This window comes from Macaca fascicularis, chromosome X, assembly GCF_037993035.2.
Source record: "Macaca fascicularis isolate 582-1 chromosome X, T2T-MFA8v1.1".
In the NCBI taxonomy this organism is placed as follows: Eukaryota; Metazoa; Chordata; class Mammalia; order Primates; family Cercopithecidae; genus Macaca; species Macaca fascicularis.
In genome coordinates, this window is record NC_088395.1 from 8,014,838 (window position 1) to 8,038,221 (window position 23,384).

The following is a 23,384-nucleotide window of genomic DNA, read 5'->3' on the forward strand; positions in this document are numbered from 1 at the left end:
AGCTGCTGGGCTTAGATGAGCATGGTTAAAACAAGATTGCTGTAAAAATATTGTCTCCTTCACACTGGAGGGAGGCCACACTTTCCATCCTCACCTAGCTCTCTTCTCCCCACACACAATCCTACTCTAAACAACTAATGAGAAACTTCACTGTAATTTCATTCATGGTGGTTTATCTACATGCCCTTACATCAGAGCATGGACAATAAAGCTGATTTCTTGCAAAAAAGAATTTTCAACTCTAATTAAAAAGAACACAAGTGGAGTTATTTTAATGAATGAGGCTGCCACAGAGGGGAAAAGTATGGGTGGTATGGTTCTGGGGTATTAAATGCTGCTTCCCTAACTATGGCCCCTTCAGTAAGACATTCAATCACTTTGAAATTCAGTTTTTTTCTGGGTCAAGTGCAGATGTTATGAGTATCCCTCACATAGGTTTGTTGTGAGGTTTAAATGAAATAACCCATACTCAGCATTTAGCATGCCATAGATCAAGTGTGCGTCCATTAAACTGCATCACTCATGCTATTTTTCCAAGGTAGTGCCGTTCTTTTTCATTGTTTCCTCATTTTTGGGGTTATTTAAGCCTTCAAAGAAGAGAAATTTGTATAGGTCATCATACATTGATATTATCAGGTAACCTGAAGCATATTACTATTTGTAAATATGCATTAATCAATGAGCCATAATATTTTTTAAAAATATCAAGGGCTTTTTAACAGTAAAAGGGCTTAACCATGAAATATAAATATAGGCATAGCACTGTGCTACACTGAAAATATATTACATAGGAGTGTTCTTTTTTGAAGTATGCTGGTATTTCTGATTAACATCTAGAATAATGGCTCATATACATCATCACACATTACAATCACACATTAGAATCACCTTGCTAATCATCTACAACTGTGTGCCAACCTTACAGGAACCAAATAATTTATTTTTAAGAGATCCCCAGGGAATGCTGATGCTACTCGTCTGGAGACCACATTTTGAGAACCATTCATTAATCTAGAAAAATCTGTTTTACTCCCATTGCTGTGTATCAACATTGGTAGTTATTGAATGAAAAACTAAATTCCATCAAATACAGAAAATTATTATTGCCATCCAAAGTGTAGTTTTTTGTTTATTTTGCTGTCTGCATTTCCTAAAACATGCAAGGGAAAAAAAATTAAGAGGAAAGTCCAAGGGAGATGGGAACATCAGACAAAGAATGCACCTCACTTCCAGTAAGCCAATCCACCCAATACCATCACGGGCATCAAACTTGAAGGGAACACATATTTTGCACCAATAGCACACTAAAGGGTCAAGGTGTGCAGAAATCTCTAAATTATGAACTTTCCTTCTTGGGCAGAAGTGGAAGGAATGGCTCTTTTCATGGCTGTGGCTTACTAATACAGCAAACATATGAGAAATAATGAAGTAACCGAGCGCTGCTTCGTTCAAGGGGATTTATCTGCCTCCAGAAATGAGAGGAAAAATCCCAATTGCTTTGGAAGTATTTGATGATCTTTAGTAAAGATATAGGTTTAAGATTCCTCAGGATATTAGCCAAATTGAAAGAGATTTAAATGCCTCTGTTCTATCTTAAAGAGCCTTTTACTATAGACACACTCCTTCGTGAATGTGTTTACTTTGGAAGCAGAGTAAGTCCTCCACTGACGGAGATGGAAATGTTTCCTAATTTGCTAACAGTTTAGAAACTGGAAAATAACAGAGACAGTACACATCGAACTGACACTGGGGACACATTTATCTTGTATTCATTATTTTTCATAATTTCACTTGCCTCTGGCGGCCAATAAGATCAAATTATTAGTGAATCATTTTAATTTAAACTGCCTCATGAACTGACTTGTTCTGTATTTGTTTTTCTGTTGCTATTTTCTAATTTCTAATTATTCACTGCTATTTAAGCAATTTTTTTATTACTATACTTTAAGTTCTAGGGTACATGTGCACAACGTGCAGGTTTGTTACATATATATACAGGTGCCATGTTGGTATGCTGCACCCGTTAACTCGTCATTTACATTAGGTATATCTCCTAATGTTACCCCTCCCCCCTACCCTCCCCACAATAGGACCCGGTGTGTGATGTTCCCCTTCGTGTGTCCAAGTGATCTCATTGTTCAATTCCCACCTATGAGTGAGAACATGCGGTATTTGGTTTTCTTCTTGTGATAGTTTGCTGAGAATGATGGTTTCCAGCTGCATCCATGTCCCTACAAAGGACACAAACTCATCCTTTTTTATGGTACATAGTATTCCATGGTGTATATGTGCCACATTTTCTTAATCCAGTCTGTCACTGATGGACATTTGGGTAGATTCCAAGTCTTTGCTGTTGTGAATAGTGCTGCAATAAACGTACGTGTACATGTGTCTTTATAGCAGCATGACTTATAATCCTTTGGGTATATCTCCAGTAATAGGATGGCTGGGTCAAATGGTATTTCTAGTTCTAGATCCTTGAGGAATCGCCACACTGTTTTCCACAATGGTTGAACTAGTTTACACTCCCACCAACAGTGTAAAAGTGTTCCTATTTCTCTACATCCTCTCCAGCACCTGTTGTTTCCTGATTTTTTAATGATTGCCATTCTAACTGGTGTGAGATGGTATCTCATTGTGGTTTTGATTTGCATTTCTCTGATAGCAAGTGATGATGAGCATTTTTTCATGTGTCTGTTGGCTGTATGAATGTCTTCTTTTGAGAAGTGTCTGTTCATATCCTTTGCCCACTTTTTGATGGGGTTCTTTGTTATTTTCTTGTAAATTTGATTGAGTTCTTTATAGGTTCTGGATATTAACCCTTTGTCAGATGAGTAGATTGAAAAACTTTTCTCCCATCCTGCAGGTTGCCTGATGATAGTTTCTTTTGCTGTGCAGAAGCTCTTTAGTTTAATGAGATCCCATTTGCCAATTTTGGCTTTTGTTGCCATTGCTTTTGGTGTTTTAGACATGAAGTCCTTGCCCATGCCTATGTCCTGAATGGTATTACCTAGGTTTTCTTCTAGGGTTTTTATGGTTTTAGGTCTAACATTTAAGTCTCTAATCCATCTTGAATTAATTTTTGTATAAGGAGTAAGGAAAGGATCCAGTTTCAGCTTTCTACTTATGGCTAGCCAATTTTCCCAGCACCATTTATTAAATAGGGAATCCTTTCCCCATTTCTTGTTTTTCTCAGGTTTGTCAAAGATCAGATGGCTGTAGATGTGTGGTATTATTTCTGAGGACTCTGTTCTGTTCCATTGGTCTGTATCTCTGTTTTGGTACCAGTACCATGCTGTTTTGGTAACTGTAGCCTTGTAGTATAGTTTGAAGTCAGGTAGCGTGATGCCTCCAGCTTTGTTCTTTTGACTTAGGATTGTCTTGGAGATGCGGGCTCTTTTTTGGTTCCATATGAACTTTAAAGCAGTTTTTTCCAATGCTGTGAAGAAAGTCATTGGTAGCTTGATGGGGATGGCATTGAATCTATAGATTACCTTGGGCAGTATGGCCATTTTCACAATATTGATTCTTCCTATCCATGAGCATGGTATGTTCTTCCATTTGTTTGTGTCCTCGTTTACTTCACTGAGCAGTGGTTTGTAGTTCTCCTTGAAGAGGTCCTTTACATCCCTTGTAAGTTGGATTCCTAGGTATTTTATTCTCTTTGAAGCTGTTGTGAATGGGAGTTCATTCATGATTTGGCTCTCTGTTTGTCTGTTACTGGTGTATAAGAATGCTTGTGAGTTTTGCACATTGATTTTGTATCCTGAGACTTTGCTGAAGTTGCTTATCAGCTTAAGGAGATTTTGGGCTGAGATGATGGGGTCTTCTAAATATACAATCATGTCATCTGCAAACAGGGACAATTTGACTTCTTTTTTTCCTAACTGAATACCCTTGATTTCTTTCTCTTGCCCTAGCCAGAACTTCCACCACTATGTTGAATAGGAGTGGTGAGAGAGGGCATCTCTGTCTTGTGCCAGTTTTCAAAGGGAATGCTTCCAGTTTTTGTCCATTCATTATGATATTGGCCATGGGTTTGTCATAAATAGCTCTTATTATTTTGAGATACATTCTATCAATACCGAATTTATTGAGAGTTTTTAGCATGAAGGGCTGTTGAATTTTGTCAAAGGCCTTTTTTGCATCTATTGAGATAATCATGTGGTTTTTGTCTTTGGTTCTGTTTATATGCTGGATTACGTTTATTGATTTGCGTATGTTGAACCAGCCTTGCATCCCAGGGATGAAGCCCACTTGATCATGGTGGATAAGCTTTTTGATGTGCTGCTGGATTCGGTTTGCCAGTATTTTATTGAGGATTTTTGCATCAATGTTCATCAGGGATATTGGTCTAAAATTCTCTTTTTCTGTTGTATCTCTGTCAGGCTTTGGTATCAGGATGATGTTGGCCTCATAAAATGAGTTAGGGAGGATTCCCTCTTTTTCTATTGATTGGAATAGTTTCAGAAGGAATGGTACCAACTCCTCCTTGTACCTCTGGTAGAATTTGGCTGTGAATCCGTCTTGTCCTGGACTTTTTTTGGTTGGTAGGCTATTAATTATTGCCTCAATTTCAGAGCCTGCTATTGGTCTATTCAGGGATTCAACTTCTTCTTGGTGTAGTTTTGGGAGAGTGTAAGTGTCCAGGAAATTATCCATTTCTTCTAGGTTTTCTAGTTTATTTGCGTAGAGGTGTTTATAGTATTCTCTGATGGTAGTTTGTATTTCTGTGGGGTCACTGGTGATATCCCCTTTATCACTTTTTATCATGTCTATTTGGTTCTTCTCTCTTTTCTTCTTTATTAGTCTTGCTAGCGGTCTATCAATGTTGTTGATCTTTTCAAAAAACCAACTCCTGGATTCATTGATTTTTTGGAGGAGGGTTTTTTGTGTCTCTATCTCCTTCAGTTCTGCTCTGATCTTAGTTATTTCTTGCCTTCTGCTAGCTTTGAATGTGTTTGCTCTTGCTTCTCTAGTTCTTTTCATTATGATGTTAGGGTGTCAATTTTAGATCTTTCCTGCCTTCTCTTGTAGGCATTTAGTGCTATTAATTTCCCTCTACACACTGCTTTAAATGTGTCCCAGAGATTCTGGTATGTTGTATCTTTGTTCTCATTGGTTTCAAAGAACATCTTTATTTCTGCCTTCATTTCATTATGTACCCAGTAGTCATTCAGGAGCAGGTTGTTCAGTTTCCATGTAGTTGAGCAGTTTTGATTAAGTTTCTTAGTCCTGAGTTCTAGTATGATTACACTGTGGTCTGAGAGACAGTTTGTTATAATTTCTGTTCTTTTGCATTTGCTGAGGAGGGCTTTACTTCCAACTATGTGGTCAATTTTGGAATAAGTGTGATGTGGTGCTGAGAAGAATGTATATTCTGTTGATTTGGGGTGGAGAGTTCTGTACATGTCTATTAGGTCCGCTTGGTGCAGAGTTGAATTCAATTCCTGGATATCCTTGTTAACTTTCTGTCTCGTTGATCTGTCTAATGTTGACAGTGGGGTGTTAAAGTCTCCCATTATTATTGTATGGGAGTCTAAGTCTCTTTGTAAGTCTCTAAGGACTTGCTTTATGAATCTGGGTGCTCCTGTATTGGATGCATATATATTTAGGACAGTTAGCTCTTCCTGATGAATTGATCCCTTTACCATTATGTAATGCCCTTCTTTGTCTCTTTTGATCTTTGATGGTTTAAAGTCTGTTTTATCAGAGACTAGGATTGCAACCCCTGCTTTTTTTTTTTTGTTTTCCATTTGCTTTGTAGATCTTCCTCCATCCCTTTATTTTGAGCCTATGTGTGTGTCTGCATGTGAGATGGGTCTCCTGAATACAGCAAACTGATGGTCTTGACTCTTTATCCAATTTGCCAGTCTGTGTCTTTTAATTGGACCATTTAGTCCATTTACATTTAAGGTTAATATTGTGTGTCAACTTGATCCTGTCATTGTGATATTAGCTGGTTATTTTGCTCGTTAGTTGATGCAGTTTCTTCCTAGCATTGATGGTCTTTACATTTTGGCATGTTTTTGCAATGGCTGGTACCTGTTCTTCCTTTCCATGTTTAGTGCTTCCTTCAGGATCTCTTGTAGGGCAGGCCTTGTGGTGACAAAATCTCTAAGCATTTGCTTGTCTGTAAAGGATTTTATTTCTCCTTCACTTATGAAACTTAGTTTGGCTGAATATGAAATTCTGGGTTGAAAATTCTTTTCTTTAAGAATGTTGAATATTGGCCCCCACTCTCTTCTGGCTTGTAGAGTTTCTGCCAAGAGATCTGCTGTTAGTCTGCTGGGCTTCGCTTTGTGGGTAACCCGATCTTTCTCTCTGGCTGCCCTTAACATTTTTTCCTTCATTTCAACTTTGGTGAATCTGACAATTATGTGTCTTGGAGTTGCTCTTCTCGAGGAGTATCTTTGTGGCGTTCTCTGTATTTCCTGAATTTGAATGTTGGCCTGCCTTACTAGGTTGGGGAAGTTCTCCTGGATGATATCCTGCAGAGTGTTTTCCAACTAGGTTCCATTTTCCCCATCACTTTCAGGCACCCCAATCAGACGTAGATTTGGTCTTTTCACATAATCCCATATTTCTTGGAGGCTTTGTTCATTTCTTTTTACTCTTTTTTCTCTACACTTCTCTTCTCACTTCATTTCATTCATTTGATCTTCAATCACTGATACTCTTTCTTCCAGTTGATCAAGTCAGTTACGGAAGCTTGTGCATTTGTCAAGTAGCTCTCGTGTTGTAGTTTTCATCTCTGTCAGTTCTTTTAAGGTCTTCTCTGCATTGGTTATTCTAGTTATCCATTCATCCATTCTTTTTTCAAGGTTTTTAGTTTCTTTGTGCTGGTTACATAGTTCCTCCTTTAGCTCTGAGAAGTTTGATCGACTGAAGCCTTCTTCTCTCAACTCGTCAATGTCATTCTCTGTCCAGCTTTGTTCCATTGCTGGTGATGAGCTGCGTTCCTTTGGAGGGGGAGATGCGCTCTGATTTTTTGAATTTCCAGCTTTTCTGCACTGCTTTTTCCCCATCTTTGTGGTTTTATCTGCCTTTGGTCTTTGATGATGGTGATGTACTGATGGCATTTTGGTGTTTGTATCCTTTCTGTTTGTTAGTTTTCCTTCTAACAGTCAGGACCCTCAGTTGCAGGTGTGTTGGAGTTTGCTTGAGGTCCATTCCAGACCCTGTTTGCCTGGGTGTCAGCAGCAGAGGCTGCAGAAGATAGAATATTGCTGAACAGCAAGTGTTGCTGTCTGATTCTTGCTCTGGAAGCTTCGTCTCAGAGGTGTACCCAGCCATGTGAGGTGTGAGGTGTTGGTCTGCACCTAGTGTGGGGTGTCTCCCAGTTAGGCTACTCAGGGGTCAGGGACCCACTTGAGCAGGCAGTCTGTCTGTTCTTAGATCTCAACCTTGGTGCTGGGACAACCACTTTTCTCTTCAAAGTTGTCAGACAGGGACATTTATAACTGCAGAGGTTTCTGCTGCTTTTTGTTTAGCTATGCCCTGTTCCCAGAGGTGGAGTCTACAGAGGCAGGCAGGCCTCCTTGAGCTGCAGTGGGCTCCACCCAATTCGAACTTCCTGGCAGCTTTGTTTACTTACTTAAGCCTCAGCAATGGTGGGCACCCCTCCCCCAGCCTTGCTGCCACTTTGCAGTTAGATCTCTGACTGCTGTGCTAGCAATGAGGGAGGCTCCGTGGGCATGGGACCCTCCGGGCCAGGTGTGGGATATAATCTCCTGGTGTGCCGTTTGCTAAGACCCTTGGTAAAGTGCAGTATCAGGGTGGGAGTTACCCGATTTTCCAGGTGATGTGTGTCTCAATTTCCTTTGGCTAAGAAAACTAATTCCCTTCCCCCTTGCACTTCCCAGTTGAGGTGATGCCTCACCCTGCTTCAGCTCTCACTGGGCAGGCTGCACCCGTGGACCAGCGCCAACTGTGAGATGAACCCAGTACCTCAGTTGAAAATACAGAAATCACCCATCTTCTGTGTTGCTCACGCTGGGACCTGGAGGCTGGAACTGTTCCTATTTGGCCATCTTGGGCGTGCCCCTTATTTAAGCAATTTTATTTGTACCTGATTGAACTGCTGTGGTTGGATTCATCCACCTCAGAACCTTCTGTCTGAATCTTTGAGAGAGCATATCTGCAGCCCTCTCACTGCTATTTGATGTCCGCTTTGTATGTATCAAAGACAAGCTGGTTTCTTGTGTCCTTGGATTGATTGCACTAACAATGATATTTGGTGAATGGGCGTGTATATATGTATTTACATGTGGGTGATTTATACAAATCAGCCAATAGGGCATTTTCAGTTCAACTAGTACAATTAGGGGATATTGATAAAACTCTTTCAATCAATTTTAATCCTGATAGAAAAGTAGTTATTGTCCCTTTTCTGAAAGATCCATAAAAAAACATTTTTTTCATAGATATTGTCACATGTTAATTAAATTTTTCCACTGGAACATCTGTCTAATTTCTTCCTGTTTACATAATGCCCACCCACACATAATCCTCAACTCTGAATCTCAACTTCTCTAAAAATGATTTTTCACCAAACTCATGTGAATCTCCCTCTCCACCCCCAAACTTTCTTCTCTTCTCTTTACGTCCTTATACAACAGTCTTAAACACCATTTTAAGTTAATTTGTAATCACCCCATGGGTTTGTCCTGCCCACTGCACAGACAAAATCAATTCACTGAGATCATGGTATTGCAGTAAAGAAAGACTTTAATTGACTGGAGGCTGGCCATGCAGGAGATGGAGTCATTACTCAAATCAGTCTCCCTGAAGGCTGGGAGGGTTTTTAAGGATAATTTGGTGGGCAAAGAGCTAGGGAGTGAGGAATGCTGATTGGTTGGGTTGGGGATTAAATCATGGTGGGTGAAAGGGAGTTCTCCTGGGTGTCTTCTGCTCCTGGGGGGGTTGCATAACTAGGTGGGCCAGTTTACTGGTGTGGGTAGTGCCACTGGTTCATCAGGATACAGGGTCTGAAAAATACACTGAACACCAATTATAGGTTTTACAATCGTGATGTTATCCCTAGGAGTAATTGGGGAGTTTAGGAATCTTGTGGCCTCCAGCTGCATGATTCCTGAGCCATAATTTCTACTCTTGTGGCTAACTCTTTAGTTTTACTAAGGAGGTCTGATCCTCAGTCAAGGAGGGGGTTTGTTTCAGGAAGGGGTTGTTATCGTCTTTGTTCCAAAGTTAAATTATAAACTCAATTCCTCCTAAAGTTAGATTTCCCTATACCGAGGAGTGAAAAAGGGCAGGTTGGAGGTTAAAAGCAAGACAGAGTCAGTTAGGTCAGATCTCTTTCACTGCCATAGTTTTCTTGTCAAATTTTTCTCACTCTCATAATTTTTGTAAAGGTGATTTCACTTTTACTACTTGCACACAGCAAAAATGTAAATGTCTGGAGGAAAAAATAATCTCTATTTTACTTTTTTATAATTTGCCCCAATTCTGCACAGAAGAAAAGCCAGTGGTATGTAGTGTATTATACATTAATAGAAAAAAAGAAAGTTAAAAACATCGTAACACATACATTGTAAAAAAGTTCAAAAAGGTACTCCCTTAAAATATGTGCTGTTCTGAGATTTTTGTCTATAAATAGATTTTGGTGATCCTCTTTCTTTCACTCTATATTTAGTTATTCCTTCTGTTTTACAGCTAAAAATCATACCATTTTATGAGTATGTCATAATGTACTTAACCATGGCATTTATGTTATTACCAGTATTCAGCTATGACAACCAGTAATGGAAATATCAGAATACACTTAGGTGGAAGTCCCGTAAAATAGATATAAAGAGGTGGGAGGGTGCATTTCAAGTGTTTAACGCATTTAAATTTTGATTGCTAAGTTTTAAATCACCCATTGTAGAAACTTGAATACATAGTCCACTTGAATACACAGTAATTTCTAGATCTACTCACACCAACGATTTTAGAACTATGTGTATATTATGGAATCTGGAAATATTATTATTATCTGAGATTTCCTGTTAAAAAAAAATACAATCATGCTATGTACATGTGTGTGTGCAAGTCAACACCACTCTACACCTCAGGGGTGGTGAATTAGCATTAGAAGGATTTTTATCAGGAATTCCCAATTCAGGAGTGATTTCCAGTGGAAGCCCCCCACTGGGAATCCGCAGTCCAGAGGTGGCTACTTAGCCCTTCAAATACTGTTGTTTAATATTATACCAGTTAATTTGTCAAATGGCTTCAGTGATATTGAAAAACTAATTGTGAAATCAATTATGTTTGTTTAGAAAACCTGTATAGGTACAACTGCCCCTAAATGCATGCATTGCTGTGGGTGGAGGAGGAGGAGGCAGGGTTGCAAGCAACTGTTTAAGCAAAGAAATTAATTCTCCATGCCCAATTGCAGTCAAATGGCCTAGCATGTATGGGATCATCTGTGCTAATAAAGGTAAAGATCTGAGATATGTTGCTGGAATTCCAAAACACAAGGGTGTCCAACATCAACCATTTCTCAAGATGCCTTTTAGATTAGTTACATAACCTCAAAGAAAAAAAAAAAAAAAAGCCAGAGAATAAAATAAACAAGCTGATTGTGCCTATACCATTTGCCTTCTTAGAGAGCTTGGATTTTTTTTTTTTTTTTTTTTTTTTTTGAAGTCTCGCTCTGTTGCCCAGGCTGGAGTGTAGTGGCAGTGGCTGGATGTCGGCTTACTGCAACCTCCGCCTCCCAGGTTCAAGCAATTCTCCTGCCTCAGCCTCCTGAGTAGCTGGGATTACAGGTGCGCACCACCATGCCCAGATAATTTTTTTTTTTTTTTTTTTTTGGATTTTTAGTACAGACAGAGTTTCACCATGTTGGCCAGGCTGGTCTCGAACACCTGACCTCAGGTGATCCACCCCCCTCGGCCTCCCAAAGTGCTGGGATTACAGGCATGAGCCATCGCGCCCAGCCCAAGTGCTCGGATTTTAAAGGAACAATTAATTTGTGGATTAGATAGGGAAGAGCCTACTAGCATTAAGAATGGGCAGACTAGTCAAAATATACATTTCTCTGAAACATCCTTCAGGGGAATTCATTTATATTCTTAAAGTAATCTCATGTTTAAAAAATAGTGGACTGTACTCTTTGTAAAGAGGATGATTCTTCTGAATCATATACTCAGCTAATAAACTGGAAGCTTGAACTCGGTTTTCTCTGTGCCCTGTTTTCCTAAGAAGCCCACAACTTGATAAAGGGTGGATTGTTAGGAGATTAGTCTTGGTCCCTGGATCACCAGGATCATATTTGATCACTTTCAAAGTCTACATCATCAGAAAAATCTTTACATTTCCTTTGCTAGTTTGATAAATGTTTCTCATTATTTTAAAACTATTCCTGTGAACGTCTTTTATCTTTTTTAAAAGGTGAGGCAGTTTGGTTGATCTTGAGTTATAATCAAAATTTTTCAAAGCAAGGAACAAAAGCAACATAGAAATGAGTTTGTTTGTTTGTTTGTTTTCCCTTAGAATGAGTTGTTTCAGGTAAAATTGTCCTAATTTCCAATTTATCTTTTTGGGGGGTCGGAATATGTTTTTTACTCCTTGGTAGGCATATTCTTAAAATGAGCACATTTCTTTTTAATTTCATTTCCACATCAATAAACATAAATCCCATGTATGTTAAGGTATATTAAAATATGTAATTATGTTCTTAAATCTGTATTTAAAATGAGGAGAATATGAATCCTAGAGATATGGTTTTTATTTTAATAGAAATTGCTATCAAACCCAGGGTAGAGTGATACAATATTGGAGTTGAACCGATAGCTTAATGAAAGAGAGTGGACAATTATGTTTTTCCTTTTGTTTAAAAATCAGAAATTATTAGTTTTCTTCTTTCTTTTTTTCTCTCAGTGCATGTTTGGCAATGTAGGGAGACCTTTTTGGTTTTGGTAGGGAGTTCCCACTGGCATCTGTGGGTAGAGGCTGTGAAAGCCTGGACCACGGGCAGGCTGGTTTTTGACCTTGTGAAACTTTGAAATTTTTGTTGGCAAGGCCTCCTTCCAGCTGGGACTCAACGCTTCAGACTTCCCAGGAAAGAGACCTGTGTGAACTCAGCCCTACCTGCTTTTCAGCTGAACCGCAGCATGAAATGCCCCGCCAGAATGCTCCCCTGTAACTAGTGTCTGATGTCACGCCAGTTTAGCCCCAGAAATCTGTGCCAGGAAGCCCACATGAGCAGAACTGCCTTCTGCACGGGCATGCCTGGCCAGACACTGTGTTATACAGTTGTGTTTTCACTCAATTCTTTTGTTCTCAGTCATTGGCCACTTGTAAAATTACTCCAAAAGATGGAAAAATACTTACGTGTGTAGAAATGCAGTGGGATTACTATATAATTTTTATACAGAAGGACATTGTTGCTGGAAAAATGGGCTTTCCTAGCAGACCAGATTTGAGGTTTTTTTCTTTTTTTTTTTTTAATAAGAATGATTGACAGTCCTTTCTAATGTGTCATGAATGTTGAGGATCTAGGGCAAAATAAGGAATTTCTTTCTGCCTTCTGCAGACACTACTCTCTAGTACTTTTGTACAAGCATGCAACTTGGTTTATTGGAAATCTATTGCTGTATAATGAGTTACCACAAATTTCTACAAATTGCTGAGACTCACGGTTGATTGAATAATTCACCTACGGAATTGGGATTGGAACCTAGCTCCTTGGACAGGAAATTCTGTGTCTTTCCAGGTTACTGTTGTAGTAGTCAGAATTCCCACTGCTGCCACACATGCCCTGTAAGAGTCCCTTCTCCTGAATTGGTTGGGACCTATGACTATGATGGAATGACACTTCCTCCGTTAGGTTACTTTGTATGACAAAGGTAATGGGGTGGACATGATGGACATGATTCCAGTATATTTTGTATACCTGTATTGTAGCTGACAGATGAAAGGTCCTCCTACTGGCTTTGAGTAAGTCAATCATCATGTTGAGAGAGGACCCTGTGGCTAGGCCCTAAGGACAGACTCCAGGAGCTGAGAGCAATCCCTGACCAACAGCCAGCAAGCAAAGGGAGACCCCAGTCCCATAATCACAAGGACCTGGGTACTGCCAACAGCCCAAGTGAGCCTAGAAAAGGACTTCAAGCTCCAGAAGAGACTGCATTCCAGCCAATATCTTGAAGGATGTGTCATTACACTCTGTGAGCCTCAGTAACCTGGTCTCTACACTGATGCTTAACTCTGAGGGTTGTTGTGAACACTCAGTGAAATGATGCCTAAAGAGATTGACAGATTGGACACTCAGTAAATGCTAATTCCTTGCTGCCCCTAATTCTCTTTACTTCTGTGTCCCTCATAAAGGAGAAAGGGAGAGGAAGAGCAATGGAGCAGTAAAATTCTGTTCCAAAGTTTTAAATTACAACACAGTGGATAAGAATGCAATAAAATTATTGCTCCTGGATGCAAACATACATTATTGCCAAGATGGATCATTTATGTACTTTTTTATTCATATGTTTATTAAATTTATTTATTAACTACCTCCTGGAGTACCTCTATCATGGGATTTAAAAATAGAACAGCATTCAAGTGAGTATCATGATCTTCTGGACTCACAACCTAGCCAGAGAATTCCATCGGTCAGCAGGCAGTGGCTGCAGAGTGGGTGGAATATGACGAACATTACACAGATGGCATAAAAGGAGAAGCCATTCACTAGGTTTATGTGGGTTGGTGACAGCTTCCTATGTAAGCTGAGGTTTGAAGATGGAGAAAGTTGGCAAAAGAAAGGAGTGGAGGGATAGAGAGAGGAAGGCATTTAGGCAGAAAGAGCAACCAGTACAGAGCCTTGGGGGTAGGGGAGAGAGATGGTGCTTTTCTGGTAACTGTAAATAGATCCATCCCGTAGATGATGAGATTTTACGAACGGAACCTAGATGAGGTAAACCATTAAAGATGAGAATCAAGCAGGGGCCATGTCATAGAGTGCTTTGCAAGCCATGCTTTAGATTGTGCACTTTATCCTAAGGACACTGAAAGACGTTAAGATCTGAAGGTATTTGCTCAGCATTGGACAGCTTGAAGTTTAATGTAATCACTCTGGTTGCATTTGGACTAATGAATGTTTAAAGCAAATGTTTGCAAGGCAAGATATACTTTAGGAAGCTGTCGCACTTATAGAATGCACAAAGGATGCTAGAGAAAAATGGTAGAGGTGTGGAGAAAGAGAGAAGAAGCTCCGTGTTAAGGAAATTGAATCTAAGAGACTTGATGCTGGAGTAGATGTGGGGTAAGGGAGGCACCCATGTCCTACCTTGAGAAACGTCATGGAAGATGGTGCTATTTATTGAGGTCAGAAATCTCAGAGTACAAACAGACAAGTTAGGAGTAGAAGACAAGTTTCAGTGTGGGGAATGGTAAATTTATTTTCCTGTGCTTTTAGGACAGCTCCATGGAATTATCAAACAGGATTGAATAATCTTGTATGGAGGAGAAAGGCCTAGGCTGATGATATAAACATCAAAATGCTTAGTTGTGGATTGTAGTGTTGATACTAATTAAAAGGATAGAGAGTGTGTAAACAGTGGAGCTCAATCAGGGGTGTTTTTACTCCTAGAGGACACTTGGTGATATCATTGGGATGTTTGTTCCTGCCAAATCTCATGTCAAAGTATGATCTGCAATGTCAGAGGTGGGGCCTGGTGTGAGGTGATTTGGTACCAGCGGGTGGATCCCTCGTGAATGGCTTGGTGTTGGCAATAGTGAGTCAGTTATCTTGAGATCTGGCTGTTTAAAAGAGTACGACACCTCTCTTCACTCTCTCTTGCTCCCAGTCTCACCATGTGACATGCTGGCTCCTTGTCACCTTCCACCATGATTGGAAGCTTCCTGAAGCCTCACCAGAAGCAGATGCCAGCACCATGCTTCCTGTACAGTCTGCAGAACCCCGAGCCAATTAAACCTCTTTTCTTTACAAGTACCCAGTCTCAGGTATTTCTTTATAGCAATGCAAAAAATCCTGACACACTTGGCAATGCCAGGGGACATTGTTAGTCTTACAGTCAGAGGGAAGGATGTTGCCAGCATGCAGTGAGTGCAGGTCGGGGATGCTACTAAACATCTTACAACTCCACAACAAAGAATTAAAGAATTACACAGTTTGAAAAGGTCAATAATATTAAGGTTGAGAAACCATGATGCAGAGCAATCAGAGGAGAGGACTGAGGTTCAAGAACAGCATCTTGTTATGTGCCAGCATTGAAAGGAAAAGTATTAGGAAAGGAGCCCACAAAACTGACTGTGGAGAGACAACCAGAGACATAGAAAATCAGGACATTGAGGTGTCAGAGAAGCTAAGGAAATAGACATAAACAACAGGGGCAAATGTCACAGAGATACCAAGTACAAAAAAACCAAGAATGTGTTTGCTGGGTCACACAAGTGGAAGGTCAAGGGGACTTTAGCAGAAACAACTGTATCAATGTCATGGTGACAGTGTCGTGCTGCAGTGGGTTTACCACTGAACAGGATGTGACAAAGGAGAGATGGAAAATGAAGACACATCTTTTAAGAAATGTGACCCTGAGCTGGGTGTGGTGGCTCACGCTTGTAATCCCAGCACTTTGGGAGGCAGAGTGGGGAAGATTGCCTGAGCCCAGGAGTTGGAGGCCAGCCTGGGCAACATGGTGTGACCTCATCTCAAAAAAAAAAAAAAAAAAGAGAGAGAGAAAATAAACATAAATGTGACCCTGAAAAGAAGGTGAGGCATTAACTGGTTGATCCAAGGAAAGACAGAGTTAAGGGAAGACTTTGCAGAAAATACCTGACGTTTGGATGTTCATGGAAAGAGACCAGAAGAGGGGAGAGGTTGAAGATACAGGAAATGCAACCTGGTCCCTAAAGTCCTAAAGTGGGTTAAACAGGTGAGAGTCATGAGTCCTGGTGGGAGAGCTGTCTTCCAAAAGAAGTGGTGTGTCTTCTCTGTTGGAGAAGGAGAGAAGTTACAAAGAGAATGCACTGACAGCTTTAATTACTTCGAGTAGAAGCAGTTAAGGAAACACCCAGGGTTTCAAGTTCTGGCTTCACCCTTTTCAAGATGCCTACCCTGGGGCAGGGGACTTAACCTCTGTCAACCTCCCTTCCTTTAGCTATGAAATGAAAAAACAGGAAGGGTCTGGCACAGTGGCTTACTCCTATGATCCCAGCATGGGAAGCGGAGATGGGAGGATTGCTTGAGCCCAGGAGTTTGAGATCTGCATGTGCAATGTAGCAAAATGCTACCGCTACAAGTAATAATCATTATCATCATTAAAAAATTAGCCAGGCATGGTGGTGTGTGCCTGTAATCCCAGCTACTTGGGAGGCTGAAGTGGGAGGATCACCGGAGCCTGGGAGGTTAAGGCTGCAGCGAGCCATGATCACACCACTGCCCTCCAGCTTGGGTGACAGAGTGAGACCCAGGCTTAGGTTGATGATATAAACATGAAAATGTTTAGTTATGGATTGTAGTGTAGATAGTAGTTAAAGGGCTAAAGAGTGTGTAAACAGTGGAACTCAGTCAGGGGTGTTTTTACTCCCAGGAATAGTTTGAATGTTTCTTCCTACCAAATGTTCCTGTCTCAAAAACAAACAAATCAACAAACAAAAGCAAACAAACAGAAAACCACCAGAGTAATCAATTCATACAATTACTGTGATGATTGAATAAGTAAATTTATTAAAAGTGCTTAGACTGGCTCTTAACATTTCGTACGAACTCAATAAACGTTTACTTATTCTCTCTCTCAACTCAGACTGAGAAAGTTTAAACATAATAATAGAAAGTTCAAAGAGAGTAGAACAGTTTTAAAACGGCCTCTGAGGCCGGGCGCGGTGGCTCAAGCCTGTAATCCCAGCACTTTGGGAGGCCGAGACGGGCAGATCACGAGGTCAGGAGTTCGAGACCATCCTGGCTAACACGGTGAAACCCCGTCTCTACTAAAAAATACAAAAAACTAGCCGGGCGAGGTGGCGGGCGCCTGTAGTCCCGGCTACTCGGGAGGCTGAGGCAGGAGAATGGCGTAAAAACCCGGGAGGCAGAGCTTGCAGTGAGCTGAGATCCGGCCACTGCACTCCAGCCTGGGCGACACAGCGAGACTCCGTCTCAAAAAAAAAAAAAAAAAAACGGCCTCTGGTGAATGGAGGAGATATGTAAACAGGGAAAGTAAGTAACAGGGTGGCTATGGGTTTAGTTTTGGCTTAACTCAACTGGAAACTGGCAGACAGACACGAAACCCATAGCATCAGCTCCATTAATTGAACGTTCTTTCTTGTTCCCTCTCTAATTTCCTTCCTGGTATTTCTGTTCACTTTCTCCTGGTTCTGAAGTCAAACAGATAGATTCTAGATTACAATCACCCACTTCTAAAAAGAAGATACGATTTGAAGTTGGAGGCTTGGCTTTGCCAGCTTACACAAATGACTCCCTGCCAGGCACATTCCTTCTTCAAACAAATAGGTTTGATGCACCTGGAATGTAGCAGGTAGAGGGAGGAGAACTTTTCTCAATGCAGACAACTTTTCTGATAACAAGCATCTTACCATCTAGTAGCCATAGCAGAGGAATGGACAGTGGAAAACAATGAAAACATAAGGAGGAAAGAAGTTACAGGTTGTGAGGATGGGTGATTTGCATCTGGGCTCGGGGAAATGGTTGCTGCCCTACTGACCCTGAAGGGATCTGAGGAGAATCCTGACACATGATGTCTGTGTGAGAGCTTTGCAAATGCTAAGGCATTATAGGAATGAGAGTGTTCAGGATTCCCCTCTGTGTAGCATCAGGGTCACTCCAACTGCCCTCAATTCCTCTCCCCAACACACATTCATCTCAGCCATTCACCAGTCTGAAGGATGCTGGCCCTGCCATTCCCTAAACTCCAAGACTTGGCCAATCACAGGAATAGCCAACCTACCCTAGACATATTTTAATTTGGGTAAAGCCTGATTATGGAGGGCATGGATTTAGGATTTGAGGCTTTCTCCTAGAAGAACAGTGGTATAGGATGTGAATTTCTAGGGGCATTTAAGAAACAGGACACTGCTGTGATTGAGGGAATCAGGTTGCCACTCTCTGATTTTACACTACCTGAACAGACATGGTCATTTCTATTTACCACTTTCTGACATTAAATATTTAAAAGATAGACATTTGGCACCTGATAGAAAGAAAAAGACTTGTGATATGAAGTTAAAAGAAATAAAGAAATAAAGGAAAGTCATGAATTTGACTATTGTTTTGCCTCCAACATAAGCATATAGATAACTATTGAAGTTTTGTATGCAGCAACCTTGTGGGCAGTCAATGAATACTGCTTTCCTGACAGCTTACATAATTCTTACAATCATAATAACAATTGCAAATCTGCACCATGAAGTCGACTTTCATCATGAACATATTTTCTCTTCTGCAACACATATCGGTATTTTGTTGGCAAATGAGGATGATATATTGATGCTGATGTCATGGTCTGGAAGTTGAATCCAGACTCAATATATAAAGTAATAGTATATACTCATGGGTGAAAGGAGCAGATTTTAAAAAATTATTTATTATTATTATGTTTATGACTGTTAGAGTGGTCCAAGTCTCTAGATTTTACTGGCAACAATCACCAAAAAATCAGGTTTCATACTGAGATGGTCAGGGCTATTTATTTAATTTACTTATTAGCTCTCAATTATATTCAAGCTCTTTTCCTTCTGCTGGTTGATCTCAACAGATGTTGGGTTCACTCCTCTGGAGGAAGCATTCTTTCAGCATTCAATGCTTTCAAGGGGAGGGAACAATTAAATCACCTCAGGGTCCAATTTAACAAAACCTCATTCACAACAATTCATCAAAGGTGGGATGGACACACATAGACCTCCATTTAAACAGGATGCAGAGAGTTGCAACGTTTTCCATTGTGTTCTGCAGACCCTGACCTCAAGCGTCAACTGTTCCCCCATCTCTTCAGGAAAAGCAAGGTTTCAGCTCAAGGCTGCCATTTTTCATTGCTGCTGTTTTCAACACAGACTGACATTTTAAAAAACATACGCTCTTACCTCAACTTTTTTTTTTTTTTGGTCTGACACTGAATGCTAGACATTGAGAAACACCATCAAGAACTTAACAGGGACGCTAATGTTAATTTCTTTGTTTATCTCTAAAACAGAGCTTTGCCCTAAAGTAGTAATACTTAATTAAATGCCATTTCTGTTATTCCTGGCGCAATGCAGATCAAGGGTCATCAAGAGGACTTCATAGAAAGCCCAGAATTGTCCTTACTTTGCAGAAAGTAATCCTCAGGGGAAAAAATGATAATAAAACTATCATAAAGTTATGAAAAACACAAGGAAAAAATTAAAGGATAATATTTTCGAGCTTTAACATATGATATTCTTCCTTATGAAATATATGCCATTATTTCTTATATTACTCAGAAAAAAAAATTTAACTACCAAATGGGTAAACCACAAATGTGTAGATAATTTAGGCTGGAGAGACAGTACGTTGTTTTTCACTTGATGAGACTCACATGTAACCTCTAGCATTATTAGTTTGAAATGTTACATCAGAATAGTTAGTTATTATGTAAAAGTGTCATTCAAAATTTGTAAAACACTGTATAATCTCCACAGCACTTATCTACAAGAGACAAAAACGTGTTTTTACTTGCACTGCTCAAATTGCATTGGGATGTCTAATCTTTGACTTTCTTTAATTGAAAATGCTTGTTTATTTGTTTGTTCATTTGTTTTGGAAGTATGACTCCCTCTTTAAGAAAAGGCAACTTTCACAAAACATTCTGAATTTCTGTTATCTAAAGTAACAGAGAAGTGTCTGTTCATGCTCTTTGCCCACTTTTCAATGGGGTTGTTTGTTGCTTTCTTGTAAATTTGTTTAAGTTCCTTGTAGATTCTGGATATTTGACCTCTGTCAGGTGGATAGATTGCAAAAATGTATGCGGCCGACAAACATGAAAAAAAGCTCAATATCACTAATCATTAGAGAAACGCAAATCAAAACCACAATGAGATACCATCTCATGCCAGTCAGAATGGTGATTATTAAAAAGTCAAGAAACAACAGATGCTAATGAGGTTGTGGAGAAATGGGAACACTTTTACACTATTGGCAGGACTGTAAATTATTTCAACCATTGTGGAAGGTGGCATGGCGATTCCTCAAAGACCTAGAACCAGTAATAGCGTTTGACCCAGCAATCCCATTAGCAAGTATATACCCAAAGGAATATAAATTATTGTGTTATAAAATACATGCATGTGTATGTTCACTGCAGCACTATTCACAATAGCAGAGACATGCAGTCAACCCAAATATCCATCAATGATAGACTGGATAAAGAAAATGTGGTACATATATACCAGGGAATACTATGCAGCCATAAAAAGGAATGAGATCATGTCCTTTGCAGAGACATGGATGGAGTTAGAAGCTGTTATCCTCAGCAAACTAACCCACGAACAGAAAGCCAAACACTGTATGTTCTCACTCATAAGTGAGAACTGAACAATGAGAACACATGGACACAGAGAGGGAACAACGTACACCAGGGCTGGACCGGGAGAAGGTGGAGGGAGAGCATCAGGAAAAAATAGCGAACGCGTGTGGGGCTTAATACCTAGGTGATGGGATGATAGGTGCAGCAAACCACCATGGCACATGTTTACCTATGAAACAAACCTGCAGGTCCTACACATGTATCCCAGAACTTAAAATAAAATATATATTTTTAAAAAGTAACAGGCTATTACACTTTCTCTTTTACATTTGTATGGCATTCTGGCACGTGTGATGCTGTTTAACTAGAAGAGATGTAGGTACAAAATTTGGATACATGCACAGGTTTAGGTCTAGGTATAGGCATATAGACATACACATAGACATTGTTATATATCAAAAATTTCACATTTGACTGTTTAGCCTTTAAGAAAGGAAGAAACTGTCCACTGTCCACATAGTTTACTGTATTTAACACTCAAACTTCCTTCCCTATTTTAGCTCTCCAGCAACTCTGCTCTAGATTTAAAGGAGAGGAAACAGTGCAGCAGGTCAGAGCACTGCTTGTGGGATAAGACTCACATCTCGTTTGCTGTGTGACCTCAGGCAAGTTTCTTAACCTTTCCGTGCATTCGTTTCTCATTTGTAAGATGGGAGTGACAACAGTACCCTACATGTGAGATTGATGTGAAAATTACACACCAATAAAATAAAAGTTAATGGAACAATTCATGACGCTGAATAAGTGCAAGGGAAGTGTGAGCTATTACTATTATTATATTCATCAATATGGAAAACAATATTCTAAGGCATTAATTTATGTTACAGAGGCCACAACAGATTAGTGGTTTAAATGCAGGTCTAGCTTCAAGGCTGTCTCTCCTAAGGACAGCGTTGCTGGTGGGACTTTGATTCCGATGCCCTGAGTTATTTCCCCAGCTTTCTGGAGCTCCAATCCCGTGAACTAGGACGTGTTCCTCTCAGGTCTCAGTTTCCTTCTTTGTGCACTCTGACAATAGGGACCTCTTCCCAATATAATTCCTATGCTTCTCATACTTAGGGTAAGAAGCAGATAATTTAAAAGTGGGTCAAAATTATGGAGAACCAAAAAGGGTTCAGTGGTATTGTGGACTTTCCATTTTAAGTAAAAATTCCTCATTTCAAAGATGAAAATAGATCATGGAAACATTGCCCAACATTGAGGTCCTGAAAAATATTGATTCATTTTTTATTCTTTACATTTTATTTTTATAGGAATTTATGTTTCTAGATTGATTTGTGTATTCTTTTTATGATTTTATTTTGATTGTGTTTTACTTATGTTGTAATTAATGAACAGACATCTCGATATTTAGGAAGAGTCTTCAAAGGAAGCAGAATTAACTTTTTAAAATGTTGAACCAACATGTTTTCCAAGCAGGTAGAAAGTGTAAACCATACTCCAAACTGCAGACCTGTAACTTAATACACTCCTGGTAAACATGGCTTCCTGTCCCTAAGAAATGAGGCAAGAACAACTTTTGGACGTTAAGTGGCTTATAAAAGAAAATATTGAATGAGTTGAATAAAAGAATGAACAATGCCATATGACTTAAATTTCCTAAACGTTCTCTAGATTTTAAAGTAAAAGGTATTTTGATCTGGGCACAATGTACCTCAGAGTTGGCTGAACCAAACGTATTTCAAAGACACTTTGAACTTTCAGTTGAGCTTAAAACGTTTCTTGTTTCCACAAGCCTTAAAACCATGGCTTATTTTATCCAGAAATGTTGTATCTTTATATTAGAAGAAAAAAATAAAAATTTGGATATGTGTGAGAATAAATAAGAGGTTTTACATGTAGGTGATCTGTTAAGATATGTTTACAAACTGGGGTAGCTTGTCTTCAATATGTCCCCAGTGAACTTGGCCTCCTGTTAGTCACACCGTTGTGTAGTTCCCTCTCTCAGTGCACCACAGAGAGGTCTGTGTCACCAAAAATAATGACAGTATGTGTCTGCTCCAATGTTTCTCTATTAGAGAGTGGCTTGTTTCCAGACAAGAGGAACATGTGTTTCCAGATCAACCACCTCAAAGTTTCAAGTTCTTTTACATTTTTTAAACTGGTGAGCACATATACACAAAGCAATACAAAGAGAAGCCATAGTTTTTTTTTTAATAAATAAATAATATATCAGTTTGGCATCTTTATTTTTGTGTGGACTTTGTGAAGTTTCAATATTTTAAAAATTCACACATTGGGAGGCCGAGGTGGGAGGATAGCTTGAGCTCAGGAGGTTGAGACCAGCCTAGGCAATATGGTGCGACCCCATCTCTACAAAAAGTTAAAAAATTAGCCAGGTGTGGTGGCACACGTCTGTCATCTCAGCTACTCAGGAGGCTGAGGCAGGAGGATCACTTGAGCATGGGTCAAGGCTGCAGTGAGCGATGGTCGTACCACTGCATTCCAGCCCAGGCAACAGAGTGAGACCCTGTCTCAAAAAACAAAACAAAACAGAAAACAAACAAAAAAATCTCAATCCACCTATATCTTTTGCTTCTGTTTTACAAATATTAGAAAATACTCTCTCTCAGAATGGATGCTCTTTTTTGTATTTTACATTTGTGAAACTGGGGAAGATGTAAAAGATGTAACTGGCCAGACACAGTGGCTCAAGCCTGTAATCTCAGCATTTTGGGAGGGCGAGACGGCGGATCACAAGATCAAGAGTTTGAGACCAGCCTGACCAACATGGTGAAACCCTATCTCTACTAAAAATACAAAAATTAGCTGGGCGTGCTGGCGGGCGCCTGTAATCCCAGCTACTCAGGAGGCTGAGGCACGAGAATCACTTGAACCTGAAAGGCAGAGGTTTCAATGAGCCGA

At 39.8% G+C, this 23,384-nt stretch overlaps 1 protein-coding gene across 4 annotated transcripts in view; it reads left to right on the top strand.

Annotated features, from left to right (window-relative positions):
* LOC102122290 (testis-specific basic protein Y 1-like) overlaps window positions 1-23,384 on the top strand; it is a 537,360-nt gene that overhangs the window by 449,640 nt on the left and 64,336 nt on the right. The window contains exon 5 of one of the 4 annotated variants that reach the window (XR_010584363.1): window positions 21,020-21,700. The exons of the other annotated variants lie outside the window; for them this stretch is intronic. The gene's annotated coding sequence lies outside the window, so the exon portion shown is untranslated. Of the gene's footprint in view, window positions 1-21,019; window positions 21,701-23,384 lie in introns of those variants that run through there. 4 annotated transcript variants of the gene reach the window in all.